The 21,526-nt window shown below is 44.1% G+C and overlaps 1 long non-coding RNA gene across 1 annotated transcript in view; it reads left to right on the forward strand.

The window, feature by feature from the left end:
* LOC138841038 (uncharacterized) overlaps positions 1 to 21,526 on the forward strand; it is a 50,632-nt gene that overhangs the window by 19,652 nt on the left and 9,454 nt on the right. Inside the window, exon 2 of the long non-coding RNA XR_011376306.1 lies at positions 7,301 to 7,437. This is a non-coding gene — a long non-coding RNA (uncharacterized lncRNA). The remainder of the gene's footprint in view (positions 1 to 7,300; positions 7,438 to 21,526) is intronic.

A 21,526-nucleotide genomic window follows, 5' to 3' on the forward strand; every position in this document is an offset into this window, starting at 1 on the left:
GAAGTCAGTCTCAGTTACCTGGTCTAAGTGAACGAACGCAGAGTTGGACCAGTGAGCTGGGCAGGGCCCAGACTTCACAAGCCTGCTGCCCTGGGTTTCCACCCGAGAGAACCGTCTGGTCACTGTGGGACACTGAGTTCACTTAAGTGAGAACAACAAAGGCTGTTTCATTTATCTCCAACAAGCAGAGCTCCTGGGGTTGGCCACTGGTTCAGTGACTTCTATGAAGGAGATAGCAGCATTTGTAATCATTTTATCGCTTCATAATTTGTTCCATGTTTTACCAATCGGGAGACCCATTGTGTCTCCCCACACACCCAGGAACCTCCCTCGCTGTTAACCTACGCTGTGACATGATGGCTGGAGTCACCTGTGGTGTCACCGTGGAAACAACTCATGCTCTGTGCCTACAGCAGGTGATGAAGAACAACTTTCTTTTTTTCTTTTTTTCTTTTTTTGGGTCCAGTGGTGGGGCCTGAACTCTGGGGCTGGGCGCTGTCCCTCAGCTCTTCAGTTCAAGGCTAGCGCTCTACTACTAGAGCCACAGCGCCACTTCCAGCTTTTTTTTTTTTTTTTTTGCTCATGTGGTGCTGAGGAATTGAACCCAGGGCCTCATGCATGCAAGGCAAGCGCTCTACCACTGAGCCACCTTCCCAGTCTGAAGAACAACTTTCGAAAGATACATGAATGAATGGTGTGGGGACCCACCTCAAACCTGGTGGTTTAGAATGCCCTTCACTAGTGGATGGCACTGACATTAAGGTGTTTGTCAAGCTAGAAGCTCTCATTCACCACCATACCATGCCAGCTTTCTGCTCACCTCCCTAAAACAAGCACAGTTGTCTGGTCTCTGAGAGTTCACTGACAGCATTGAGTCAGATACCATTTCAACCTAACAGATCTACTGGAAGGAGCCGCTGTCCTTACATGGTCTCTGATGGTCCCTAGTGCCCCAGGGAGGATGGGCACTGGAGTCTGTCTGCGTCCTAGAGTCTTTGATCTCCAAACATGGTACTCAGTGTATCTGAGGAAGATTTTTGATGAAGTCAAGGTACTAAGTGGGCATCATACTGCTTGGATGTGTTTGTTTGTTTTACAAGTTGTTGATTTGTTTATTGGCAAATAGAATCCCTATAAGGTCCTTATCTCACAGTACAACAAGCTTAAGGGAAGCAGCCACCCTCCTAACACCTATGTAGATGACTCCTGGAAGAATCTTATGCCAGTTCTCCAAAGACTACAGGCCTTTTCCCAGTGACACCATTGGCTGACACACAGACTGTGGGGAAGTGCTTTGATTCTCTAGGAAAATGACCTCTTCGTGCTGGCCTATGGGAAGTTATGGACTGCGTTATGGATGGCACTCCACAGGGAGGAAACTGGAGACCACCCAGGGATTCCTTCATGTAATTCAGTGTGCTCACACACTCAGAGGTAGTATCTAGAGTTTAACAAACACCCTTTCTGCCTTGAGGCAGAGGACTCCAGAAAGAGGAATGATCTACACAGTGTTTTTTTCAAAAGCATCAAGATCATGGGAGGACCTTAACGGACTTTATTTTCCATTATGGAATTCATTATATAAAATAGAATTCCCAATTTTTTAAAAAAGTGGGGCAGTGCATCCAGAGTTCCCACAGATCTGTTTCTTGCTTCAACAGTGTTTGGACAGAACAAACCCAAGAACTCTCTCCCTCCTCTTAAACCCCAACTGCCTTTGAACGTCCTCTCCAGTTACAACCTCTGAACCCTATCTTCTTACCTATCTCCATTTCTTGTGGTTAGCTCTATATCCATGACTCACCTTGGCCTCCCATGTTGTCAGAATTAATCCACTGAGGTGGAGATGCCTGGTTGGTTTACACCTACCTTACACCAGGCCACTACTTTGCTTGTGAAGATGCGGCTCGGAAGGGTCAGGCCGCTTCTCCTGAGAGTTGATGGAGGGAAACTTCTAGATCACCCAGGGTGTCTCCTGAGGAAGTAGAACCTGTGTGGCAGCCTTGGGCTCTCCTGCAGAAGCCTGCTTGTCACTCCCCGGAGAAGAGCTGAAGCTCATCAAGACAGCTCACCACCTGTCCATCCTTCCAGGCTGGGGCCCTTCAGGCCCCATATCTCACCATCAGGTGTGAGGCCAGCAGTGTTTGAGGGGCTCCTCTGTACCCCCTGGAATCAGTGTTAGCCCTAGCCTCTCCCTCCAAGCCACTGGACAACTTCTTAACCAACCACTCAGCACCTCCCAAGCCTGGAACCCGGGAAAATACCACAGCTGGCCTGGGATGGCACACACCTGTAATCCCAAATCTCAGGCAGGAGGATCACAGTTTCTAGGCCACCTGTTCTACACATAAGACCCTGTCTCAGAAACTCAAAATAAGTAAATAATGGATGTGGGAAGACTGCTCCAAATTAAAGACACTACAGAGGCTAACAGCCAAGTTATGATGAGGTAGAGAGGTGCTCCTAACTGAGCGCAGGGCCTTGTGGACATTAGACAAACACTCTGCGTCTGAGGTGCAGGCCTCTAGCCCAGTGCTGGTTTCTTAGGCGGGATCACAGCAGAGCAACCATGTTGGAGAATGCCGTAGTTTTCCTCGGGAGTCCGTGAACATGTATGCAGAGACAAAGAGACAAGGCCCACATAGCCAAAGGTGAACAGTTTGTAAATATTGATGAAGGGGCATTTATACTGGATTGCTTCAGCTTGTCAGTAAGAGACACTTTTCAAGAACTTGCTAGACATTTTGTTACCTAATATTTTTTTTCTAAACATAAAAACTTTCACAAGAACAGATTGAACATTTTAACATAAAAATCAAATCTTCTTGATAAAATTTTATATTGGTAGCGTATGTTTCGGCAGTACCAAGTTGTATGATATGAACCATTTTAAAGTGTTTTGTGCACGCTACTTCCACTTCTGTGGCTGTAATAGTCCTATGTTATGATGGAATTACTGAATAGACAAACTTGCTAAACAAAATTCTTGGCAATTAAAGAATAATTCCGATCCTGCAAAAAATGTTTTAGAAACAAAATACAACCATTTCCTTTTATGAAATTATAAATGTAGATGATAGTTACTTTATATTAAAATAAAAATTTGAGAAACACCCACATTGATGAAGATGGTGGTGGTGGTGGTGGTGATTCTCCTCCTCTTCTTCATTCTTCCTTTTCTTCTTTGTCTCCTCCTCTCCTTTCTTCTACACTTCCCCTTTTTGAGACAGTGTCTCACAGTGTAGCCCAGGTTGGCCTAAAACTTAGGATCCTCCTGCCTCTCCAGTGCTGGTACTACAGGTATATGACATCATTCTTAGTGTGTGTGACTGGTTTAGAGATTTGCATGTGGAGCAGCACTGCTCCAGAGCTTGGTATTTGCTGCTCAGTGTTCTCCAGCATTCTTTACCACGTGGAACATACAGAAGATTGCAGTGTGTGTGTGTGTGTGTGTGTGTGTGTGTGTGTGTGTGTGTGTGTGTGTGTGTGTGTGTGTGTGTGTGTGTGTGTGTGTGTGTGTGTGTGTGTGTGTGTGTGTGTGGTCAGTGGGCTGAGGCTGCTAACGCCCAAAGGCAACTAGCCCAGCAGCTCTGGCTGCCCCCAGGATAATGGGGTCACTATCTTGGCACTCTCATAAGCCATCTGGGCTACACAAGTGTGCCATGGTCCATAGGTTAGGCAATTCTTCCATGCAAAAAGAATAGCTGTTCATTGCTTTAAACATGATTTGAAACATTCGCCTGTAAAAAGTTATCTACTATGTATCTAATAAACTAGGGATTCCCACTTAGGATAGCATGACTTAGGTTTAGCAAGCACCGTATCATTATGATTGCGCCGAGTCCCCGCCCAGCGACCAGGCTCTCTAACATGCTTTTGTCTGTGTCATCACTCATCCAACACTTGTTATGATGCATCTTGAGCTATAACAAGGCTCACAACGAGGCGGACTCCTGCTGCAGCATATGGACCCAGCTCGGGAGCTAATGTCCCATCTCTGGTTTAGGTGATTCTGTCCAACTTGAGTGGATTGAGATGGAGCAAGAAATGACTCTAGGAGCAGAAGCCCAGACAGGAAAAGTTAACCCAGTTTCATCCAGATCTTTTAAAGGAAGGGACATTTCTGGTTCAAAGCTCAACATTCTGAAAATCTCAACATTTTCAGTGTTTTGCTACTTCTCTGTTAGGAAGCTACTTTTTGCTGTTGGCGATGGTGCTGGGGACAGAGCCCAGGGCCTTGTGTGTGCTAGGCACATCACCAAGCTGCAACCCCAGCCGGAGGGTGCTTTGGTGAAGGAGAAATCCTGATTGGCTTAGAAAGAGTGTTATGTTAACCCTTCTTGTACATCGTAATAGCCCAGTAAATTCTTACAAACACAAATCCATTGGGGCTGAGGTGTAGCTCAGTGGTAGGGCACATGTCTAGTATGTGCAAAGTCCAAGGTTTGATTTCCAGCACCCCAGCAAGCAACCAACCAACCCACATATACCTATCTTCAACACCCAAGGATTCTCATTGAGTTGGTCTGATGTTCTATTTATAGAATTCTTTTGGTGCTGGGGCTTGAGCCCAGGGCCTTGCACATGTTAAGCATGCCCTCTGATAGAGCAAACCGTGGCTCCTGACATTCTGGTTTTTAAAAAGTCCCATACCCCCATTCACTTTATTGAGCTCCAAAATACTAAGCTAGGAAGCAGAAGGTAATAACAGGAAACAGAGAGAGGCAGTAAATGTTTCATGGGGGATGGATGTGTATCTCAGCCTAAAGCATTTAACCTAACATGCTTGAAGCCCTGGTTCCATCCCCAGCAGCACACACATACATGGGCTTTAGGACCATGAGATAGTTTCATGAAGGAACTGCTATAATTTTTTCTGTTTTAGTTTTCTCCTAATTTCCTACAATGGCTGAATTCCTGTGGTCTCCTTTCTACTGCTCATCTAGGACTCAAATACCTGTGGTTGGCAAAAAAAAGTATCTTGAAAGTATCTGTATAGCATGGGTGAAGGTGTTGGTGGAGAATGTGCTTTCTCTCTGAAGCCAGATATCAAAGCTGTTGTATCATTTATGGGTCTAGACCCATCATGGCTCAGCACCTTGAAGTTCCCTGCATGCACTGAACATCTGGGAGTAACCAGGAAATCAAGTTTAATTATAGACTTCTTTTTTTCATAATACAAACTTGACAGTAAAAACAGAAACCTGCAAGTAATATGGTTCCATAGCCTAGGATAAAAATGTGACTTTAAATCCATGCTGAAAATATGCAAGATTCAGTTAGTGAGATCCCGGAGAAGTAAAAATCATGGGCTCAAGTGTGGTAATACCACAGTCATGGCATGCTGGTGATGGTGCTGATGCGGAGTGTGAACTGCCCGTTAGAGCTTTATTCCTGCCCACTCAATTCTCACCACAACTATAAATTACACTAACATCACCTCATTTTACATGAGGAAACTGGCCAAAAATGTTAGTTCTAGCCTTGGTTTGCCATTAATTAGCTATGTACGCTTAGATGCACCCTCACCTCTCAGAGTCTGTGGTTCCTGGTTAGATTAGTGCATCTTTACGACTGCTTTCAACTTGGTGGTTTAGTGTCCTGTGAGTCACTAATTCTCTTTGTTTCATGCAATGAAGACAGTCTCCTTCTGCCCACCAATCTTCCTGGTTTGGGCAGTGACTTGTGCTTTTTTTGTTTTTTGACTCTTTTTTTTTTTTTTTTTTTGCCAGTCCTGGGGCTTGAACTCTGGGCTTGGGCACTGTCCCTGAGCTTCTTTTGTTCCAAGCTACCACTCTACCACTGTATCTTTGCTTTACTTTGTTTTCTATCAACCTCTGTCCTGCTCCCTCAAGCTCCTCTCCATTTTAACAGACTGGAAGATGTGGATATCTTGTCTGTATCTAGCAACCCTGGCTCTAGGGCTGCGCTGTCAGAGCCGCATGCAAGCCTTGGAACCGCAGTGAGGCTTGTCATCTTTCTGAGAACACACAGACAACTGGATGAGCAAAGGAAGAGATTGACAGTAGTAGCCAAAGTACCCTGTGTGGCCAGGACGTCTCAGTATGTTATCTTCCTATCATATCATACAATTGCCACCTTATACAATTATCTTCATATCAATCATACAATTGCCTCCTTGTGACTTAGTGAGGGGGGGGGCGGTAAACTAGTGTACTAACCACAGCTGATAATGTCACAGTGCGAAGTCCAGAGGTTCTTCTGCTTCGAGAACGGCGATGTAGACAGCGAGCCTAGGAAGGCAGGAAGACAAATGTTGCGGCCACTCACGAGGACCGAGGTTCCTCTAACTTCAGAGAGCTCAGGAACAGCACACAGTATTTCCCCATGGTGCCTTTTAATCTCAGAAAAGAAGAAGTTAATTGTACTAGCAAATTTCTAAAACACTAGAGCCTTTTTCTCTGGTCTGCCCATTGCCTCTCTGAGCGTCTGGTTCTCTGTGGTTTACCTGCACATCGGGGTTCTCCTGGTCACTGTATTAAGCAGTTACATAAAGAAGCCAGCTAGATGATGAAAATATTCTGAGCTGTCTATGCCCACCTGGCATTTTGAACACTCAACTCTATTTTACATGAAGTTTGTGGATTCTTCCAAGTGCTCAAATGACTCACATCAATGAAGGCGGTAAATATGTTGGACCAAAACACCATCGGAAACATCTTTGTCAGCAGGGAGCAGAAGTTATATTAATTAAAATGTACCAAGGAGTGTACAGGGTGCACTCCCAACGAGTCACACAACTATTTTAATCCTAATTAAGGATGTTCATTCCTTCCTGGCATCTTGCAGCACAGGGAATTGGAATAAAAATGTTGATGGCATTTCTAGAAGTAGGGTCAGCAGATTCAGATTTTATCTTCCTAACTAGGTTGGGCATATTTTGATAGGAAGCTACCATTATAATGAACTGATACTTATTCACTGACTTCTCCTGGTTCAAGAAGGTTCAGAAAGGGATAAAAGTTGGCTAGGCCAGTGAAGGACTTGGGATATTGAGGAACAGTTACTGGCCCTGTAGAGTTTGTGGGCTGGTGAGTGTTGTCTCCCTTTGAGCCACCAATTCCTGGTAACAAATGCTGTGTTTATTGTCTACTTCAGAAAATGACTTGAAAGGATTTGAGTTAAAAATCCAGAGATTAGGGCTTCTTATAAAGACCGATTAGAATGAGAAAATAGAAAAAAAAAAAACCATTACTTTGTAGTTTCAATATTCTGTCTTTGAGATCGAATATTGAAATCGTAAGTATGAAAATACTTTTTTTCATTTTCCAATTTTCAGGCTGGAAGAACATACGAATAAGAATGGTTTGTGTTGGCACCAGTGGAATTGACATTTGGGAGAGAAGAGAGAAGCTAGATTCTAGCTGGCGGACGACCTCCTGAGCTTGCTGGTTTCTGCTAGGAAGTAAAAAGTAGGTAGGTCTCGACTTGCCACCCATGTGCACCCTTGGTTAACAGTCTCTAGAGCAGAACCCAGGAAACGGGAGGATGACATGGACATTAATCTGCATGCATGACTCTGTCAATTAAAAGACCAATAAACAGGCTGTTTAATAGGACATTATGCCAGAGATTGTTCTAATCGGCTTACCATATTGATTTCCGAGCATTCTCAATTTGTTTATCAGAACAAAGTTTATTCTTTTTTAATTACTTTGCCAATTTGTTGCTGTGCTCCATGGGCTTTTGCAATATACAGTTTTACATGATAGGAAGTTCTCTACCAAAATTAGTATTGAAGTGGGTTATCGTGAGTTGGTTTAACATGATGAAAATGTGGGCCGACATCACGTTGTCAGATAAAAAGTTGGGGTTGCAAAAACGATGGCTAGATAGATGTAATGTCATGGGTCATGGTAAGGGAGTTGTTTTTTTGGTGGTGTTTTTTTTTTTTTTTGCCGAGATTCAATCTAAATACATCTCGAAAAATTGTAAAATAGAATCTACCAGCTAAAACTAATGAGCACAAAACTGCATTGATTTGGCCCAGGGTGGACAAATCGAACATCTGGCGTATTTGGCACCAATGACACAGCTGGCATTGTTGGAGACGTTTCTGCAGAAGGTACAGATGCAGAAATGGGAGAATTGGTACAAACAGTGCAGATGGAGCAGTTGGAACAGATGACAGTGGGCAGAGCTGGCGATGCTGGCACAGGTGTCGTAACCTCAACAGCTGGCACAAGTTGTGACAATCCTGGGATTTCTTAGTACAAGGCACATGTTCATTTTGGCTGTGGCTGCAGAGAGATAAGAGCATTTTATAATTAGTAAATGTGCCATTTAAAAAAGAACTTCTTTCCCCTCCATCCTTAAGGACATCCACCTCCAACTGTTAAAGCTTGGAAAGTAGAGCATTTTTGCAAATTAGAATTTCCCCGAGAAAGCCATAATTGATAAATACAGATTTCATAGAAGAGGCAATTAGATATTTTTTTGCTCTCATATAGATAAAATTCATGAATGGAATTTCTTCATAGGACTTGGGAAATAAAGGTCAGAGTTTTGGAAGTCAAAGAACGCTTTGCATTTAAATTAAATTTATTTGTTATCAGATTAGAGGGTTATTTGTTTCTGAAGAGAAGTGAATATTTCTCATTCATATGAAATTTCCCGTGGAATCGCACTTGGAGATAGGGTACAGAATTGGAAACCTGTCTATGGAACAGGTTGAGGAAAGAGAAAAAAATACTGGAATATAAAATATGGGGAAATCATGATGTTACCACTTGCAAATACCATAGGGACTTGACTCCAATTTCATCAAAGAGGCTTTAATTTGGGGCTTGAATTAAAAATACAATATAGTATAATCTTTGGAGCAATAACATTTAATACTAGATGGAAAGTTGGGCGGACCAAGCAACTTATCATTGTCACAAATCATCTCTTTATCCTGATATTTGAATTGTAACCGAAGTATGCTCTTAGCACAGATACATTAAAAAAAAAAAAAAAAACCTACTCTCTAACCATAAAGTCATAAAAACCTTAAAAGGATTAAATCATAGACAAAAACATTTAAGCTTGTCTTGTTGAACATAGTGGTGCTCCTCAAATTCTTGCTGGATAAATGAGTGGCAATATTCAGACATTTTTAGCTCAATAATCATTTTCAAGGTTCATGAATAATCTATTGAGGGAAAATAAAGGAAACCAAGGCCCCAGATTTTACAATAATAAATGTCTACTTGTGCTTTAGCTATCTTCTGTCTCCACAGAGAAATCCTGGGTGAGCCAAGCTGGTTGGCTCTTCCCCCAGGTAAATCCAGAATTCTTCAGAGTTTAGTTCATCCTGAACTAAAGTCAGCATAATAAATAACTTCTATTCATAATCAGTGCAGCCCAGAGAATGTTTTGTAAGAATTCTGAGACTTTGGGGATACCATTACAAGAAGGGTTAATTATTTCTCTTTGGATGTCAAATTGGTGACCATTAAAAACATGCTGGCTTTGTTCCCAGAGACCCTTGCACATTGTTACCTGTTCTTTATAAAAGCGGCTGCTTAAAGTCCTTGTACCATATCTGATTTCAATTTCTCCGCTATTTCTACTTTGTAATAACCTCATGTTGAACTCAACTGAACTATTCTTGTTATTCAGAACTTTAATTCAAGCTCAACTTTAGTTCCTTTTTTTTAAATGAGCTGACAAAAATGTTTCTGCTTAAAACAGATAAAATGCATTCATGTGTTCCCTGTATTTTTGTGACAAAGAGCAGCTAAGAGCTGGAGGAGGAGACAGGAGGGCTTACTGTTCCCTCTGTGCACAAAGATGGTGACAGATGGGTTAGTTCACAGAACAGGCTGCAAATGTCCATCTTGACTTCGTTGAAACACCACTTCGTGGCTGAGACTCAGCTGAGCATTGCTTCTAATCAATAAGTACTTTATGGAAAACAAGCGACTCAGTGGTGTAGCAAATATGGATATTTCTAGGGTTTGGCATTCGAGGGGTGGGCAAAAGTTTTTCTGAAGGATGAGGATGAGAGTGAGTCATTCCTTTGAGCCTCTGCCTTCTTTAGGAATTAAATGAAAATTAAACATGAAAGATGCAATCTGCTGCGGCGATTTGCTTCCTCCGCCACCGTCCCAGCCGCGGTCTATCCCTGAGCGCATTGAACTTCCCCATGCTTTTGGCCTTACATCTAATATAAATATCCGTTCCCATCTCTTAGCTCCAGGACGTCAGGGTGTGCTTTTATATCAGCCTTCAAACAGTCTCTCCACATTGTGTGCGTGTGCTCTCCTGGAGGGTTTTGGAGGCTGTGAGCACTGGGACTTACGGGAGGAGGGTGGGAGCAGGCGTTCTTTCATTTAGGGGTACACAGCACCTTGTTGGGATACATATTTTTTCTGGGCATAGAAAGTAACTGTTACATTGGGGAGCTAGTGGTGGCGAGCAAGAAAAAAATAATAAAGCATCTAAAATACAACCATTTACAAGTGCAGAGCAAAAATCCAAGGGAAATTTATTTATTAAATTTAAAACTGGGGAGAATTCTTTTATTCAGCCACTGCTTCCTTTCACCTCTATGGATTCTCCCGGTGGGTCAGCCACAGGCTGCAGCTCAGCTCCTCTTGGGAGTCACAAGCTCACGCAGGGGGTAGAGCACCAGTGTGTGCGCGCAGGACATTCACTTGTGTGAAGGCGGTGTGCTCCGGACCTCATCCTACCCTGGAGGCTGTGCGGTGCGCAGTGATGGTACACTCCACGGGAAAGCTCAACGCGCTGACAGGGCCATGGGGCACTCTGGTTGGAAGTGGGAAAGGTGGGAAGAAGAGACAGGTGGGAAGTAGGTCTGCAATTGCTCATTTAGTGGTAACCAGAGTTGTCCTAAATGGAGATGAGCGACGGTTTCATTGCAGCTTAGAACTGAGCTTATTATGTGATTTATGATTCAGAACTTGGCAAGCAACCAGGCCTTGGGGGTGGGGAAGGGATGGTAAGCCTGTCATCTTAGTATTTTGGAGGCTGAAGCAAGAGGACCGTGAGTTTGAGGCCAGACAGGGATCCTGCACAAGGTAATAACATGTTCCACGTGTCCAGAACTCAGGCCATTTGCAGGTTGAGTGATGAGAAGCAGCTTAGAACACCGAATGATTAGTTAGCTACTGTGAAACTCAGAATGAAGGCTTGCAGTCTGGTTCTTTTCTGTTATATTTGCTAATACACTAGGCCAATTCTTCACTGGTATATAACCTGTGCACAAACTGGACCTAGGGTCCAGTTGATTTCACTGACGTGCTGCTCTGCTATTCCCTGCTCAGCCATTCATCACTGTGATTGTCTAGTGTTTCATGACTTCAATTCAGCAGATAGTCCATGACTTGCTTATCACTTTATATCACTGGCAAAAAAAAAAAACAGAATGTGCATAAAAATATAGCAAAAATATTTGGCAGTTAAATGATAGGGCAATTCTAAAGTACAGACATCCATTCTGTGAAAAAAACACATAAAAATTTGATTGTCTGGATTAGATTATTAGTAATAGAACTATATTATGTATTAAGACATTCAAATTATTTTAGGTGCTAAAGTTGAACCCCAGGGCCTCTTATATGCTAAGTACATGTTCCATCTCTGAATTCCATTTCCAGCCTATCAAATATTTTAAATTGGTACTGGGTGTTTTTTTTTGTTTGTTTGCAAATGAAAGCATTGATCTCACTGGACTAGGACTAATAAATAAAAAACAGAATCTTCCCCCAGGAGTAAAAGCAACCACAGATACTTTCAGTAACACACATTACAATTTGGGGTGAGATGTTAATGGTGATAAAAGCTCATGTCTACGTGAAGTTTGAGGTATAAGTCATCTGTCCTTTCATTTTATCTTTACTGCAACCTGATGAGAGAAGATATTTGAACAGATGAGAAAACTGAGAACCAAAGCACTCAAGTACCTATGTGTAAAGATTGACACACAAAAAAAAGACAAAGCCAGACCCACTTGGACTTAACCTCTTTTGTTCTAGGGAAAACAGTTACCTAACTTTCATCTGTAGATATTCAGGCACTATGGAAGCTTCCAGTTTGAACCTTCTCCACTTGCATCATGTTTTAGGACATTTAACCATCCAGATTCCCACAATTAACTCCAGTCTACTCGGCAGAGGGCACATTCGATTGACTCCATATTCTTAACTCCCTTGGATCCTTTGAAAATCTCTATCTAGAAACCACCCCACATTTCCTCTGTTCACTCATGGAAAAGCTGGCATTGTGCCTGTGTTTCTCTTGCCTTCTTTTATGAAAACAGAGGATGCTGGAGAGTGGCAAAGGGCTTCTCCTGTGACTCTCTTCTCCCCAATCATCCTTTCAAGAGGTTTATTTCTTTCTCCTTCCTGAAGTTTCTACAACCTCTGCTGGGTAGGACTGCTTCATTAAACACTACAAGTTTTCAAACAGCCAGAGACCTGTAAAGAAAAATTGCCTTTCTTATTTTCCATCTCCCATCTTTAAACAAACACATTTAATTAAAAAAAGTATTCTGATTAAATACTTATTTTTAAATGGAGAGGCATATTGCTTTTCTTATGACCTTTTCCTAATCTTATGATTCAAGAACTATGCCTATTAAACCTCAGAAATAGTATTTTCTCATTGATTAGTTTCCCTTTTGGAGCCTTTCTCCTGGATCTGGAGAAAATGTATGGTACTTTCGAGACCAGTGCTAATATGAACTTAGGATAAAATCAGGCCCAAAGCAGAAACAGTGAAAGGACACTTTTGTGTCTTCACAAAAGTTCTTCAAGGCTCTGTGATTGATAATCGTTATCAAGTCAAACTTGAGGAGATGAGTAGGGAAGGAATAGAAAGGATTAGTGGTGATAATAATGAAGACACATTGACTTGTTGGAGTGAAACCCCTTTGTACAACTGTTTAAAGATAATAAGATTTTTTAAGTAACCATAAATATGAACAAAAATGAAATATACATCAAAAACATGTTGTAAAGAAGGAACTATATTTAAATTCTGACAACAAAAACTGGAGAGATATCAGGAGAAATTTAAACAGTACTGGTTTAAATAGCATAGCGTGATTTTTGAGACACCGTTGGAGTCTCTAGAAAAGCCCAAACCCCCGGCCTTGGTCACAGGCTTTTGGTTACTAAAAGCTGTGGGAGAGGGCAGCAGGTTCCGGGAAGCGGGAGGCCGCTTCCCTTCTTGACTGTAGGACTCTGCTTTGCAGGCCCCACCACTCTGTTCCAGCCCTCTTCCTCAAGAGGGGGGAGATTTTCTTTATCGAGTGACTAAATTTGGGCCATTTTATCTTTCCTGTTTCCTTCCTCACCCTCCATCTTTACAATGACAGACTGTATTCAATAATTGCTGTCTTTTGTAATTGTTCTATCTCCAAATTGGCTGATTAGGAGAGAGACACAGCTGTCCATCAAAATGGTGTGAAGAGGCTGTAGCATCCATCTCCTGAGCTGGAGAGAGTTAATTGTGCTGTCTGAGGCTACCCCAGTAGAAAGGCACTGAGAAGGGCTCCCTGAATCTTTGTTAATGCTAGGTATTTTTTTTCTGAACATGTCCATTTGTAACCTGGAAAAAAATGTAGTAGCCCAGCATGTAATTAGATTTGGAGATGAAATTAAATCAGGAAGCATTGGAAACACACCAGTGAATAAAGAGAAAGACTACACTCGGTTTGGGAGGTTAATATGGAAAGGATCAAATGAAATGAGAATTTAGTCAGACAGTCATAACCCCATGGTTTGGGGAGCAGGGAAGTCACCAAAGTATGCAGCGAGAAAGGAAAATCCAGAACACAATAATGCCAGAGAGACCAGAGGGACAGTAGACAACAAATTAGATGTGTTCGCAATATGCCATGGAAGCCAATGTGAATTTGGGGCTGTATGTGTGGAGACAGCACACCACAAGGGAGAAGTGGAGTCATTTAGTGCATTTGGAAAAACACACCTGGCAAATGATGTCCAGATCCACTTACCTTGTGAGCAGGTAGATACCGAGGAACTAGTGGGATAATCGGCAGAAAAGAACAAAAGAGGTTAGCCAGTGATGGGCTGATTTATGACAAAAATGACTGCTTGGCTTGGTTTAAAAAGAGTGAATGAATAAAGCATTCTTGAACCTTTCTTTAAAAATACTGAAGTAATAACTAAAGCAGAAAGGGGCTGGGGCATGGCTCGCGTGGTAGAGGACTATCGTTGAGGGTGGAGTAGAATAAAAGCTATGAGATACAGTATCCTTTTAGGGGCATGAAAGGAGACTGTGGGTGGAAGGTGCCAGTGTACTTTGTGATCATACTTTCCATCGGATGGGCTCCAAGGCCACACTTCACACTCAGCACTAAGAGAGCCACTCCTCTTGGAAATGCCTGATTGTCTACAAAGTTCCACTCCATGATGGCTGTTACACTTGGTTGTAGTCCTAGCTGTTCAGGAGGATGACAGTTCAAAGCCAGCCCCGGAAGGAACATCCATGAGACTGATCTCCAACTAACCACCTAAATGCCATAAGTGGAGCTATGGCTCAAGTGAGCCATACCCTTGAGTACAAAAGCTCCTGGACTGCACCTGGGTCCAGAATTCAAGCCCCAGGACCAACACACATAAACACAACACAACACAATAAATACACACACACACACACACACACACACACACACACACACACAACATGGTTGTTGTTTTCCTCATATAGATGCTCTTGATGTCTGCAGAAGGCTGTGATTCAAGACAGTAATTGGTATCTGCTACAGTATCTCAGGTGGCTGGGAGCTGTCACCTTATCTGAGGACTGACTTCTAGCGGCAAAGAAAGGATAACTACAATTAAAAAAGGAAAAATTCTCACAGAGCAATCACTGGAGGAACTGCATTTTGTACTAGCTAATGAGGCTAATTTGTTCTTAAACTACAAATTGCTTTGCTTCTTAAGTTAGAATTCACTTCTGATGTGTAAACACAGAAGACATAGCTATGGAGGTGGAAGCAATGTGTGGTGTTGGTGTTTTGGTTTTTGTTCCTTTTCCCCTGATTCAGAGTCCATTTCAAGAGATTTTATTCTGGAAATTTGGGGAGAGTGGTTCTTCCTGGCTCTGATGGCTTGGAGGGATCATGATGGAGGGAGTTTTGTGTTTTAAAGTCAGTTATTTCTTTCTTCCTGGTTAGAGGTTATATTGTAAAGGATGTTGTGCTAAAGATTGTTCATGAGTTGGGATTTTTTTGATCTTCTCATCTAGAAAATGAACTTGGAGGAATATTGCTTTAAAAGTAATTAAAATGCAGTAACAAATACTTTATTAACATCTCAATACTTAATTATATCTGCCTGAGAAAAGATTCTTGCTCCTAAATCAAGGCATTCTTCTTCTTTCTGCGCACAGTGGTGGGCAAAGGGATTGTTCTGTGGTCTTCCAACAGAAGATGGATCTCTTACTACACAGATCAGAGCAGGATCTCTAGATAAAGCAAACAATAAAAGGAAATACTTGGCTGGGTGCAGGTGGCTTATGCCTTAATCCTAGCTCCCTAGGAGGGAAGATCTGAGAATCAGGGTTCAAAGTGAGCTGAGGCAGGAAAGTCTTATCTTTTGTCTTTTACTCTTATCATATGAGACTATTATCTCCAGTTAATCAGCAAAAGCCAGAAATGGAGATGTTGGTCAAGTGGTAGGGCACCAGCCTTAAGTGAAAAGCTAAGGGAAGTGCCCAGGCCTCCAATTTAAGCCCCAGTACCAGTGTGCACGCACGCACGCACGCGCGTGCACACACACACACACACACACACACACAGACTTTAAAAACTAAGTAGCATTAATTTTCTAAATGTTTATCCATTAGTGTTGAGTTTTTTTAAATAGCAGTTTGGAGCACATTCTAGAAGACACAGACACTTTAAAGTGAGGCAATAACACTCGTGCGTAAGCTGACCAACCGGCTCAGGGCTCATGCCTCTCCTTCACCCTCATGTTACGCTCCACGTCTTAATGCTGGACACACAGTGGCCCCAGCCCCAGATCATGGGACAAGGAAACAGAGGTTATTAAGGTAAAAGAACTGATAAATTATTACTTTGACTGTGTGTGTAACATACTAACTTTCCCCTTTCTAATGCCAATAATTCACACGTAGGCAGCTAAAACTGGTACCCAGAGGGGAGTAAGTGTTTCCTGACCCAACTTTGTTTTTGCAACAGAGCAGATAAGAGCCCCCACAACTTGAAAAACAGAAGCTCGGGCACCGCAGACTGACCTTTCCCTTTCCATCTAGGTTTGGCAAAGTTCTAAGCTTCCTTCCACTGCATTTTCTGCTTTAGCTTTGTTGGAAGATTCTGATGTAGCCAGTTGTGGACACTGCCACAGCCCCACACACAGACTCCACAGTCCTGGCGGGAAGAAGGCAGAAGCCAAGCGGCTGAGGGTCTTGTGGGTGGAAAGACTGGAATGCCACTAAAGGGCAGGCCTAGAAGGTCCTCAGGGCCGAGAGCCTGCATAACAGTAGTTCTGCTGGGCTGGGCGCTCTAAACTATTGCAGGACACAGACACACAACGCAACCTTTTGTCATGGTGTGCGTAGAACGGGGGTGGGGAGCACTGTGCATAGCTGGAGTCGCTGGGTACCACAGATCCAGACGGGGCGGGCGGGAGCCACAGCTGCCCCGGTGCCAGCAGATCCAGACGGGGCGGGCGGGAACCACAGCTGCCCCGGTGCCAGCAGATCCAGACGGGGCGGGCGGGAGCCACAGCTGCCCCGGTGCCAGCAGATCCAGACGGGGCGGGCGGGAGCCACAGCTGCCCCGGTGCCAGCAGATCCAGACGGGGCGGGCGGGAACCACAGCTGCCCCGGTGCCAGCAGATCCAGACGGGGCGGGCGGGAACCACAGCTGCCCCCGTGGCAACAGGAGAGTTAAGGCAGGTCCGTTCCACCCCTTCTTCTACATCCTGTCCCTTCTCCAAGCATGGTGAGCTAGGGAGACGGCACATAAGGTAGGATAATGAAAATAACTCTGAACAGCAGGGACGTGAGCTGGGGTACTCCCACCCACACGGACCTGAATTGTGTGCAGAAGCCCGGCGCAGACACGGGCTGCTCCGTGCGGAGGGAAGGGGAGGCTGAGGCCCAGGGCCACCTTGGAAGAAGCTTGGTACTTCTCCCACCCCGTCCAGCTCCACTCAGTGCGGATATGAGGACAACCCCCACCAACCCTGTCCATCTCTACTCAGTGCAGATATGAGGACACCCCCCTTCCCCATCCATCTCCACTCAGTGTGGATATGAGTCCCCCCCCCCCGTCCATCTCCACTCAGTGTGGATATGAGGGGCACCCCCGTCCATCTCCACTCAGTGTGCATATGAGTCCCCCCCGTCCATCTCCACTCAGTGTGCATATGAGTCCCCCCCGTCCATCTCCACTCAGTGTGGATATGAGTCCCCCCCTGTCCATGTCCACTCAGTGTGGATATGAGTCCCCCCCGTCCATCTCCACTCAGTGTGGATATGAGTCCCCCCCTGTCCATGTCCACTCAGTGTGGATATGAGGGGCACCCCCTGTCCATGTCCACTCAGTGTGGATGTGAGTCCCCCCCGTCCATCTCCACTCAGTGTGCATATGAGTCCCCCCCGTCCATCTCCACTCAGTGTGCATATGAGTCCCCCCCGTCCATCTCCACTCAGTGTGGATATGAGTCCCCCCCTGTCCATGTCCACTCAGTGTGGATATGAGGGGCACCCCTGTCCATGTCCACTCAGTGTGGATATGAGGGGCACCCCCGTCCATCTCCACTCAGTGTGGATATGAGTCCCCCCCCCGTCCATGTCCACTCAGTGTGGATATGAGTCCCCCCCGTCCATCTCCACTCAGTGTGGATGTGAGTCCCCCCCCGTCCATCTCCACTCAGTGTGGATATGAGGACACCCCTGTCCATCTCTACTCAGTGTGGATATGAGTCCCCCCCGTCCATCTCCACTCAGTGTGGATATGAGTCCCCCCCGTCCATCTCCACTCAGTGTGGATATGAGTCCCCCCCCCCCGTCCATCTCCACTCAGTTTGGATATGAGGACACCCCTGTCCATCTCCACTCAGCGCAGCTGTGGGGACCTCCCTGATGCAGGGTCCCTCCATGCAGTGTCCACAGTGAAGGCCATCCACCCCTTCTGGCTAACGCCCGCCTGGCAGGCTATCTGTGGTCTCTCCCTGTCTGTGTGTTCCTGTGTTCTGGCCCCGGCACAGTCCTGTGGCAGCGGCGGTGGCGGTGGCGGTGGCGGTGGCGGTGGCGGTGGTGGTGGCGGCGGCGGTGGTGGCGGCGGCGGTGGTGGCAGCAGCGGCGGTGGGCAGCAGGTGTGTGCTGATCTTGATGAATGTCAGCTTCCTCACACTCACGCACAGGCACGGCTGGCCCTGTGTGGCCCTGTGCAGCCCTGGTGGCCCTGGCTGAACTGAAGGCCTTCAGCAGAGCAGGCTCCATCTCGGCCCCTCCTCTGTCCTCCATCTCCTTCCATCTGCAGGCCCGCTGAAGCACATATCCCTCTGTCCATGGATACCGTGGGGTCCCCCACAGGGGCCAAGGCGCTGTCCATGGTATCCGTGTTAGTACCAAAAATCATTCCTTACTACCAGAGGATTTGTGCTCTGCTTTGGCTTTTGACAAATCTCCTTATTACAGATAGGAAGGATGGCAGTGGATTAAAAACTAAAATGATGAAGCAGAATGAATGAGAGCTGTGAAGTAGATTTTTGTGACTTTTCCTGAAGCTGTCTTCCCTGTATTTATCTAAAAATTTAAGGGATGCATCAAATGATATGAAAATCCTTCTTGATCAACTGGTAATGATTGGTTTATGATCTTCTGTATCATATCACTGTTATAAATGTTGACAGGGAAGAATAAGTTCAGGCATGGCTTTAAGTATTAAAAAAATTTACAATCTAGTTAAGACAGTGTACACACATGAAACAACTCAAGCACTGTAAATGATAAATTTTTAAGTGGCAAAACATGTTAAAGAAAAAAATAGACAGTCACTTTATAATTAAGCTCTTTAGAATTAAACATAGCCTTTTCCTCTTGATTTCTTATTGCTTGTGAGAAATATATACATAATATTTGCCATAAAACTTACCATTCTTATCCAGGAGCCTCCTCAGGCGCCTCAGATCTGTAGAATCAAAGTAGGAGACTAGCAGAGACAGTAAAGTTCACTAGATTATCATTTTAAAAAAGAAAAGAAAAGAAAAGAAAAGCGCCAGGCTGCAGGTTGGCTTCGTGAGAGCGCGAGGCCCTGAGTTTAAACCCCAGTTCCACAGGAAACCCCAAAACAAACACAAGCCTTACTACTCTTCAGCTGTTTTTGAAGGGACAGTTTGGTGGCATCATTTGTAAATTTCTTACTACAAACTAGGATGGATGGGAAACTGGGAGGGTTGGGGGAGAGCAGAGAGTTCTCTTTCAGGTGAGGCTTAGCCCTGCGTTCACACAGAAGGGACAGGTGAAGGTATGTCTGTGGATTGCGGTGCGGGGAGGGGTGTCTGAATTGCAATGTATGCAGACATAGTTGCTCTTTCCTTGCTGGCTGCTTGGGTACAAAATGAGTTAGAAAACAGTAATTATGGTCAGTGTGGAAATTTAGAATTAGAAATGGCTTATTTTAAACTATTTCAGATCTTGGGGGTCATTTTATAATCTAGTTGCAGTTGTTAACATGTAGAATTAAAAATTTCCCAGAGGTGGTATCAGAGAATGGCTCACTGAATACTGCTGTTAATCAGCACTGCCTTCAATCTTTTCATTTGCCCCTATGATGAACAGCCCACTTCTGTGAAGGTGACAGTTGCTCTATCATCTACTTGCCGTTGAAATTGGCATGGCTACTGAAACTACTTTTTTTTTTCCAAAGTGAAAGTTTGGGGTTGAGGATTTAATTCAGTCAAGTTACTTGCCTCGCAACTTCAAGGCCCTGAGTTCAGTCCTTGCTTGGAAAGAGAACAGAATAAACTAAAGATTATCTTTATAATCAAAGAGCTATGACATACCTATTATGATATGCCATTGTCTTCCAAAGGAAATGCAAAGCCAAACAAAACAGAACAAAAGGCAGATTCCTTGACAGTATCTTGATGAGAGTTTATTATAAAGGACTCCAGGATAAAGCGCAGGAGCAGTGAATCAGAACAACAGGATTCTGATCTGATGCTTAGACTCTGGCACCGTGCCCCGTGTGAGTGTTGGTTTCCTTAGGTAAGCCAGCCACCAGGACTGCACCTCCCTCTCTCTAAGTGCCTGCTGACGTTCTATCAAGTGGAGATAATGCCTTCTCTGTCTGACTGGCAGATATAATAACAAGATGGAAAATGTCATTAGTACAGAAGCCATCTAAAGTAAATGACACTGAGGGAACTAACAAGTGCCACCTTGAAACTTTCTCTCTCCTTTATTTCGTTCTATTTTCCTTCTCTTCTCTTCACATTCTTCTCTTCCCTTTTCTCCCCTCCCCTTTTCCTTTCACTTCTCTCCTTCCTTCACCCTTCCCTTCCCTTTTTCTCCCCCCTTTCTTTCCCTCTTTCCTTTCCTCTTTCTTTTCTCTCCTTTGTCTCTTTGTCTTAAAACAGTGTCTGTGTTTCCCAGGCTGGTCTTGAACTCCTAGGGTCAAGCCTCTAGTAGATGAGAGTAGCTGTGACTACAGGTATTTTCCACCATGCCTGACTTGAGACTTATTCTTGAAGCACATTGGGATCACAAAGGTAAAGACAACTCAGTTTTAATTCTAAAATCTGTCATTCCTGTGACCTGGAATTTGTTTTTCTGTCTCCTAAATAATCTTGTTTCTCTGAGTTTTAACCATTATCTTTCTCCTTGCACAGCCCCTCAGGTACCATTTGCATTGAGAGGAGTGATTTCTGTTTTCAGAGAGAGAAATTTTACAAACAGTGCTTCACTTTTATTTCAGCCTGAGCTGTTTTCTCCTGGGAAAACAGCTTTTTGCTTGGCAAAAATGGATGTGAAGCATTGGCGAAAACGAAAGGCCGTTTTCATTGCAAAGAAAACTGCCTTTTGCTTTTGCCAAAAAAAAGCAAAACATATGAGACAAAACCACAATATTTCCCTGTTTGCAAACCCTGTGAAAACGTGATTTTTCCACCAGTGGTGAGAATATTTTTCCCACATAACTCTTCCCATTTCTAAAATTACGGCTTCAAATTGTAGAAGTCGTGTTACACCTAAACCACCTTGAATATACCATGAATATAATTATTAAACATGTTAAATATCTTTTCCATTGAATGTGGTATTGGAGGAGATATGGCCCTGACCCAGTAGAATTATGGTCTCAACAAAGAGAGAAGGCTTTGGGTCCTTGTATAGTACCGACCCTGGAAAATATAGGTCAGCGGGGAAGATTTTGGAGGTTCCATTTGTCCTAAATGTAGGGGTGTCCGAAAGAAGAGACTTCTTCAGGCAGTGAAAGAGAATCCATGGGAATGACAGCGTATGGTTGGCGTGAAGACAGAAGTGGTATTGACAGAAT

The sequence above is a fragment of the Dipodomys merriami genome, unplaced genomic scaffold (genome assembly GCF_024711535.1).
Source record: "Dipodomys merriami isolate MVZ:Mamm:240054 unplaced genomic scaffold, mDipMer1.0.p SCAF_31, whole genome shotgun sequence".
Taxonomy (NCBI): domain Eukaryota; kingdom Metazoa; phylum Chordata; class Mammalia; order Rodentia; family Heteromyidae; genus Dipodomys; species Dipodomys merriami.